This window comes from Seriola lalandi, unplaced genomic scaffold (assembly GCF_002814215.2).
Source record: "Seriola lalandi dorsalis isolate HSWRI2012SDOR001 ecotype SW California unplaced genomic scaffold, Sedor1 jcf7180002050280, whole genome shotgun sequence".
In the NCBI taxonomy this organism is placed as follows: domain Eukaryota; kingdom Metazoa; phylum Chordata; class Actinopteri; order Carangiformes; family Carangidae; genus Seriola; species Seriola lalandi.
In genome coordinates, this window is record NW_019520833.1 from 113,256 (window position 1) to 121,845 (window position 8,590).

At 45.6% G+C, this 8,590-nt stretch overlaps 1 protein-coding gene across 2 annotated transcripts in view; it reads left to right on the forward strand.

Annotated features, from left to right (window-relative positions):
- LOC111649243 (uncharacterized) overlaps positions 1–2,008 on the forward strand; it is a 9,536-nt gene extending 7,528 nt beyond the window's left edge. For both annotated transcript variants that reach the window (XR_002760264.2, XM_087171902.1), the window contains one exon: positions 1,791–2,008. The gene's annotated coding sequence lies outside the window, so the exon portion shown is untranslated. The remainder of the gene's footprint in view (positions 1–1,790) is intronic.
- Positions 2,009–8,590: the final 6,582 nt, after the last annotated feature.

Sequence of the window (8,590 nt, forward strand, 5' to 3'; positions counted from 1 at the left end):
CAGTGCTACTCCTCCATTCCAGCACTCCTGATATCAAAGGAGGACAAGGAGGAGAGGGAGGAGGAGAGGGAAGCAGAGGCCCAGAGCCCCCATCCCCAGCCTTCTCCTGGGGGGGCTGGACCACACAGAGCAGTGCTGGACAGTCCTTAGGGACCCTGGATAACACCGCTGCCCTGTAGGGCACTACAGCTAGCCTGGCTCTGGGTGGATTTAGCCATTGAATTAGCATTAAAGACACATTCTAAAGCTGTCAATTTAGCATCACAGATAAAGATGTCAGCAGCCTCTCCACTTCATGAGGGTTGCTCCTCATCAGCTGCCCTCCTCCTCCTCCTCCCATCGCCCCACTATTCACTGAGGAATTTAGAGGCTGAATTCCCTCTGATTGATCACTATTGAGGCCCGATCACCACAGGGAAAATTCCTAGCACACAGCACAGCAAAATTCATCTGTTGATCTTAGTGAAAGACTTTCTGTCTTTCCATTTTTGATTACTCACCCATGGCATTTTGTTCCGAATATTGCACATAATTTTATTCAATGTTAATCGGAGGGAGATATTTAAATCATAGTGTGACCAGGCCTGTAGTGAGCCGTAGCAACAAAAATAATCACAGTAAAACTCATACCATCTGCAGTGATATGTTGTAGGCGTACTGGTACAAGCAGCCCCCCCATAAGCATTCCAGTTTCATTAGCAGTGACATAAAAAAAAACCCAAAGAAATCCATCTGAAGTAAATAACCTTGTGAGTCATCTGATTTTCCTGGATGAGGATGAGGACACTTCTGCAGAGGAGATGTCACTTAACAGCAGTGCAGGAATGCTGCTCCGGCTGCTGCAGTCGGCCACCTGTGTTATAATGTAGTGGGGGTTAGAAGGAGGAGGAAGTGTGTGAGCGATGTGTGTTATATGCGCCACATGATGTCATGCTGATGAAGAGACTTTGGATGGCTTCGGCATTGTTCATTGTGATTACTGATGTATGCGTATTCATATGTGTGTGTGTGTGTGTGTGTGTGTGTGTGTGTATCTATATGTGAGTGCACCTGTGTGAGACTGGGGAGTGATCTTATATGGCACATGTGGATAATCTAGTCAGCTTACTTCACCACTTGCACCTGTGATAAGGAAGGCGCGGTATGGAAAACAGAAGAGAGCAAAACAAGGAGGGAGGGAGGAGTGAGTGAGAGGGAGAGAGAAGTAGAGAGAGAATTAGAGAGAGAGAGAGAGAGAGAGAGAGAGAGAGAGAGAGCCGAAAGTGTGATCTGACTTCTGAGGAACTCTACTGGTGATTCATTCTGTTACACATGGAGCGATTCACTCCCTGTGCAGCTGTGCGGGCCACATGCGCAATATGATTTCACAACATCTTCCCTGTCCTTGGAAATTCCTTTTTTTCATGCAGCCCTCTCACCCCCTTCCCTCCTGTCAATGTGCTGGCGGTGTTATTCTGACAGAGAGGCAGGTGCACGACTTAGTCATTCTTCTCTTCCCCAAATGGCTCCGTGCTTCACTGAGGCTTTAGTTAGCTAGAAGGGCTTGACCAAGAAGCCCCGTCACAGTCATGTGTTTATCATACAGTAGGGTTCACAGTGCTGCTAGTGATGGTGTTGTTGTTATCACTCAGCTCACCACTGCTCCCGTAGGTGTCAACAGCCAGCTGGGAGCAGGATAGTGATGTCTCAGCCACAGAAACTCAAGTGACTCAGCATTTCTAGCTCTCAGTTGTTGTTCTTTGCCCTGGAGTGTTTGTTTATCTTTACAGTATCACCTTCTCTCTTTCTAGGATTCGATCCGCTCCATGTCCAGTCGTGACCCAGGGGAGCGTCTGTGGGATTCCACCCAGTATGACGTATGCGTGCTGGGGACGTGAATCATCCCGCAGCTGCCCCCCTTACCGGCTCCAGCTCGGCAGGAGCAGTGCAGCCAACGTTCAAACTGCTCTGTTTAAAACAAACCCGAGCTCATAACAGTGAGGGAACTAAAGTCACTTCGAAGCCACAATGATGTTGTGTTCAATTATGTTCAATTATCCCGGAACATGATCGTTCCGGATAGATTAGGCTGCGCTCACGTGAGACATGGCATCTGCAAGGCTTGATTCTGTTGTCATTGCCTGACAATACACTTCAGTACAGGAGCTAAGTGTCATAGACAGTAGATTGGATAAACAACTCTGCAGCTGAGACTCCGGCTAAATTCAGGTTCCATAGGATTTTAATTCAAGAGGCTCATAAGTTATTTTGCCAATAACATGCTTTAATACTTTGAATGCGATCAGGCTGCAATAGGGATGTATCAGCAGTGACACTGACCTTATTACGCTGATCTGGTATCAACCGTGACATGATGTTTCCAAATTAAATACAGTGTCTTTGTCAGTGTCATTATATAATTCTGTATTTTCTGATGTCAGTTACATCCATTTAGTCAAAGTTGGCCCACGGGTCAGTTCCCTGGACTCATGTTACCTTACATGAAAATGATTCCAGTGTGTTACATAGAAAAAGAGAGCATAAGGTATCGATCAGTGCTCGGTATGAACAGATACCCCGAACTGAAGCATGAGAGTCAGTATCCGAAAATAAAAAAGTCAGATCTGTGCATCCCTAGAAGGCAATGGTGTTCTTCAGCTGTCTCACAAGTCTTGAACATCAACTTAACAACAACATGGGAAGGTTTTCAGCCCCTTCGTCTGTTTATGTTTAACAGAATGAACCCACCTGACACAAACACTGATGTTTGCCATAAGAGAGGCTGAATGGGTCCAAATGGGTTACAGAGCCGCATTTGTCCATATTCAGAAAAACAAAATCTAAACAACTAGAAGATAAATTGGTGTGGTGGATTAGCACTGACCAGTGTGACTGACTACATGGAACTTGATAATAGTGGCGATTGTTACCCTTACCTTATTATCCTATATAGATCCTTATAGAGACCCTTCATAGAGACAAATAACTAAACACTTTGAACATTAGTAAAATGTTCACTACCAATGTTGCAGGCAAAACAGGTTGTCGCGGCTGATATTATAGAATGAAAAAGGAATATAACAAGTGCTGTATTTATTGATTTAACTCATAATTATAATAATTTTATTTAGACAAAGTTCTGAACTTTGACCTCTTTTTTAAAAATGCATCAATATCTGTATTGCTTTGGTGTCAGATCTCATAACAATGTCATATCTGTTCTAGCAATGAAAATTTTCACATGCTGCTCAGTCATTGTCATGAAATTACCTGCAACATAATTGGGTAAAATATAATTTGTTGCTGTAAAGTTCAAATCACATCTGGAGGTCAGCACACGTTGTCATGGTTACATCAGTCAGGTGGAAAGTATCTTCAATAATGGATACCAGCCTTTAATGAATACAACATGTTTAATATAGATATAGAATTAAGAGCTATAGTCATTGTTTCATGAAGCATTTCAATTCCTAATCCCCCCTCTCCACCTACACACACACACACACACACACACATCTCTTATCCCTCTTCGCGCCGAAAGAGCCAGCAGGCGAAACTGAAAGAAAAGAGAATGGGCCTTCGAATGGCGAGGAATGAGAGTTGAGTTGAGGAACAAGTGAGTGAGTTGGAGAATGAGAAAATGAGAGGGAGAGACAGCATGGATTCTTTTCTTTGGGGCCTTAAATACATGTTTCCCTCAGATGTTGGCTCTTCTTCAGATGCTAATGGTTCACTCTTATTCCCAAGCTGGGCCTTAGCATAACAATGCAGTGGAAGTGAAAGAGCTAAACCTCTGCTTTCTTTAAGAAGCCAAAGCTGGGCTTTTCTTGTGCACTAATGCCCCTCTCTCTCTTTGTGTTCCCAGTGAAAGGCCTGTGGAACGCAAAGGCAAGGTGATCACAGAGTTTACTGAAAATGAGACTGAAACAACACACGGGCCTGGGCTAAAATTGCATTGGTGAAGTCATTGTAAGCCAGGAGAAATGACCAAATATAGAGCAGTGAGTTGGCTGGCCCTGAGCCAGAGTACTCACTCTCTTGAGTATGATGACAGCAGTCATTTTGAATATTATCAGCTTTTGCTTTTAAAGCTGTTCTGAATTATGTCTGCTTGGAGGACTCCAACCCAAATGTTATGACTGTGTGTCCTGTGCTGACTCCAACATGCCAGAGTCCCATCTGAGAAGCAGTTGTGAGCCTGAAGGGTTTTTGGATGAACTGCGGTCTGACCATGACCAGTCTTTAGTAGATACTGTTGTGAGGCCCCTGATAGCCGCTGATAGCAAACTGAGAGCATATGGTTTCCTGCTCTATCATTTATCAGGGAAGAATGAACAGGACCAGAGGTAAAGGACATGCAGGAGGACACGAAGATACTGTACAACTCACACCGGCTGAGCTGAGGTGTGATGACTTCAACTTATCTGTGTTTGTGCTCAGTCAAACTGTTCCTTCTTATTATACGTCATTTAATTTTCTGCCTTTCTGCTAAAGTGGTTCTTTCAAATTTGGAGCGTTCTCAAAGGGCACATTTGAGACGTGGTTTCGCGGCTGGCTGGCATTTTACAGCTGCATGTTTATGACATAGACGCACATGAAAATATTGTACACTGAAAATATATGTTACAGTTTAAAGAGGCAGTCTGCAGTTTTTTAACTATTAATACTATAACAGAAATAGAAAATAACAGTATTGATCTGATGCAGGGAGATCAAAGTGTCACATGAGAAAAATTGCTCAAAAGCAGGTGAGTGGTGTAGATAATAGGAATGAACTTAAAACAAAGTACTATATACACCATACATAAATAATAAGTGTATATAGTGTCAGAAGAAGTTGGGGTGAAGAGTTACGGTCCAGTTGCACAGTAAGTGATATGAGTTAAAAAGGTGCTACTGCTGTCAGTGACATGTGAACTCTAAGAAATCCAAATGAGGCTTCATCCGTTGTCCTTCAGACCTCACGATGACAATAGACGACTAAGTACCCCCCAATTACCAGGTTTTAACCCATTAACACCTCTGATGTTCTCCCTCTTCTCTCTCTGTGCCCGTATCTCTCCCTCACACCCCCCCCCCTTTATGCACATAAGCAGTCGGCCCAGGTGCAACACAGAGGAAGTTAGCACCTCCTCACCACAGCTACTCACTCTATTTACATGCAAAACGATGGGCTTAGTCAGAGAATGTGTGAACACAGGTGTGTGTGAGTGGGACGTGGTGGGGATGTTGTCACGGGAGCCACTAATCTGTTTGTCCTGACGTGCTCTGTGTTTGCTCAGAAACTGTTGAATCGCGGTGTTGTGTAATTAGATGTTTTGTGGAAACACATTTCAGATTTCTATTGTAAGAGACTGCAGAAGGAGAAGAGCAGCTGAAAATATGCCTCGCACAAACACAAGCCTGCATTTACTTGTGCTGAATCGAGCTTTTTGTGCTCTCTCATTTGTGTGTGTATGTGTGTGTAGGTTGAGAGGAAGTCAGTGGTGGCACCCAATGTCATTTGAAGCGGAGCGCCTGGCGCCACAGCATCAGCATCATCACTCACTGGTGCCAGGCTCATTTTTATAAGCACTCACTAAATGACACACAGCTGGCGGCATGGAGACAGCTGTCACTGCCGTCACTACGCCCTAATCTGTCTCTCCCTCTCTCTATGTGTCTTTCCCTCTCTTTTCCTCCTCTCTCACACTCTGGTGTTCAGCTGGAGTTGCCTCCCTTCCTCCTCCCTCCTCCCTCCCTTCAGGATCCAGACTTTGTGGAGCCGAAGCTGCAAAAACTCACTTCCTGGAGCTGGTGTTCACTTCCTTTTCTTTTTGTGGGACTTCCTGTGCTGCCTCTGTGATCAGACCGGTCAGAGCTGACTCTCTGGGAGAGACTTCCTGATGCACAGACAGCTGGGGAGATAATTCTCTCTTTCTGCCTTTGTCAGGATTTTTTTTTTCTATCTTTCTTTCTGTGTCTCCAGAGGTCTTCTTTTCCCCCTGTACTGTTTTTCCATTTACTTTGCTAAGCTGCAGGTTTATTTTGATACGATGCAAAGCGAATCTGATCCCCCAGAGACAGATCATCTTCTGAGAGGGCAGATCTATGAAACACACAGGAAAATGAGCCTAACAGATATTATACATCCTAATGATATCAGACCAAGGCACAAAGCTCAGTTCATACCTGCTGATCTGGAGAGAATATCTTGCAATATCGCACCAGGCTGTCCCATCCATTAGTACTGATGTTCACCTCATCCAGCACCTCGCCCTCCCCTCTGGCTGTGAGTGGAGGAATGTAGTGGGTGTGGGTGTGTGGGCCCTGGTAGCGAGCAGAGACTGGCTCTAGTCGGTACGCCAAGCCCAAGAGCAGGCTCCTGTGATGGGGCAGGCAGGACAGAGCACAGACAGCTTGTAAGAGGGAGGCCTCAGTGGGTGAGTAAACACAGGCCTACAGAGAGAAACAGAGAGCGATAGAGGGAAAAGGCGCATAAGGAGCGAGAGTGTAGGAGAAAATATAGTTTGATTTCAGACGCCTCTCTGTCTGATCTGTTGGTGTAATCCCATCCTGCAACACATCACCCATCATCCCTGAATGTTATTTTATCACTGTGCAATACTGTAACAGTTTTTATCTCACAAACGTGTCACAAAAAAAAAAAAATGAAACTCCTGGCAAAAGCATCCACTTCTCTTTCCACCACTTCCTCTCCTTATGTCCATCTGGCCACCTGGGCCGCTGGTGGCAGGTCCAGGGTCAGGCCAGAGGAGAGAGGGCAGCAGGGAGCAGGACTAGCCTGGGGATGGAACTAAAGGATCCTGGGGTGCTGGCCAACATAGCCTAAGGAGCCAGTATGCCACCTCGACGTCCCCCTGCACAGAGGCCAAACTGTGAGAGGCTCCTTTGAACCGAAGGGATGTGGCTCACACATGGGCTCCTTCCAGACAGAACACGGTGTGTGTCAGGAGGCTCTGTGCTTTGTGCAATGGACAAATGGGTTTAGTGTGTTGCTCCTCTGTTTGCACGGCTGCTCTCATATGTTTGAGGTTCTCTGAGGGGAATGACCTGGCGGGGGCAATAAATAGTTGGACTGGATAACTAGTGTTGTTTCACCTTACCACTCTAGTCTATATTCAGACAATCCCAAGGGATACCTATTGAAGTGTACGGGTGCTTAAGGTTTATATCACCTCTGTTAACATCTACACAGATTGTATCAAAGTGTCCAGAATCTGAACTATGCAAACAGCTAAAAACAGACAAGTGATACAAGTGAAGGAACCTTGGAGAGATAACAGTATCTTGTAGCAACCTCTGGCAGTTTCACTTTCCTTACACAACCAAAATAACAGCAGCGGTGATACAATCTCATTCACAATCCATCATAATTAAAGCAATGTAGTTTTTGGGACTCATTCTCTGGGATGGAGGTTTTTGGAGGGAGGGAGGACGAGGCCCGAGCTCTGGGCATGTTCCGACGGAATCCCCCATCACTGCCGTGCTCTGGCCCCGGTCCGCCTGGCTCGGACTGGCTGGCTGTTCCCTGGAGTGCTGAGTGACAGGAGTACACGGCGGCCTCTCCACACGTCCCCCACTTCCTGAGCTACTGCTGGGCTCGACAGCCTTTGGGAGCTCCACATGGCAGCAGGCTAAGTACACACACAGGAAGAGGTGACATCTGAAACAGCAAATGCTGCAATGGTTTGTTTGTCATCTCTTCAAACTGGTGAAAGTTTTGAGTGTGTCCACTGTATCCCAGGGCCCTCTCCTCACACCGAGGCACATGGCAATGTTCAGCAGTCAAATTCAACATGAATACTTTCATTTTATTTATTTGAAACTGCTGTGAAACTCTTCAGTTTGTCCATAATTTCTTTGACACTACGTGAAAGACAGTGACAAACGTGGCAACCTTTGAAAGAATACAAAATATTACCAGCTGGCCTATTTATCTAAAATGACATTGATACATCTAACATTTTCAGTTGGGAGAACAAATGTGTCTCTTATACGCTGATACAGTTATCACAACAAAAGAGCTACAATGGGATTATTTGTCATGCAAAACTTTTATTTTTAGCTTCAAATCATACAAATGTGCTTGATAAGTCCATGAGAAATCTAATAATGAATTCAAATACTTCCAAGGTATTAATCAGCTTAGCCCAGAATGTTTTTTTCATATAAAAGGAGATGCTTTAGGAGAGCTCAGGGATGAATGTGTAATGAGCTCGAAATAACCTAAAGCCCTTTTTTTTCTCTCTTTTTCTCTTCTCTGTGTCCTCCCTCCCTCCTCCCCTCTCTGTCTTTTTTTCTCCTCTTTTGGGAAACATGCCTTTCCCAGCTGCACAGCCCCCACAGCGCGAGGCCAGGCCAGGAGCACAGCTGGCCAGACTTGGTGGAGCCAGTCGACAGGCGCATGGAGCGCAGCCCGCCCAGGGCCCGCTTCCTCCGCAAACATGCCCAGGTGTGGGGCCTCCGAGCTGGGCTTCTGATCTCCACCAAACAGCACTGTGTGTGTGTGTGTGTGTGTGTGTGTGTGTGTGTGTGTGTAGGGAGGGACTATGGGATGAGGGATCAAGAAGGCAAAAGGGGAGGAAGAGGAGTAGGGGGGAGGGGGCTG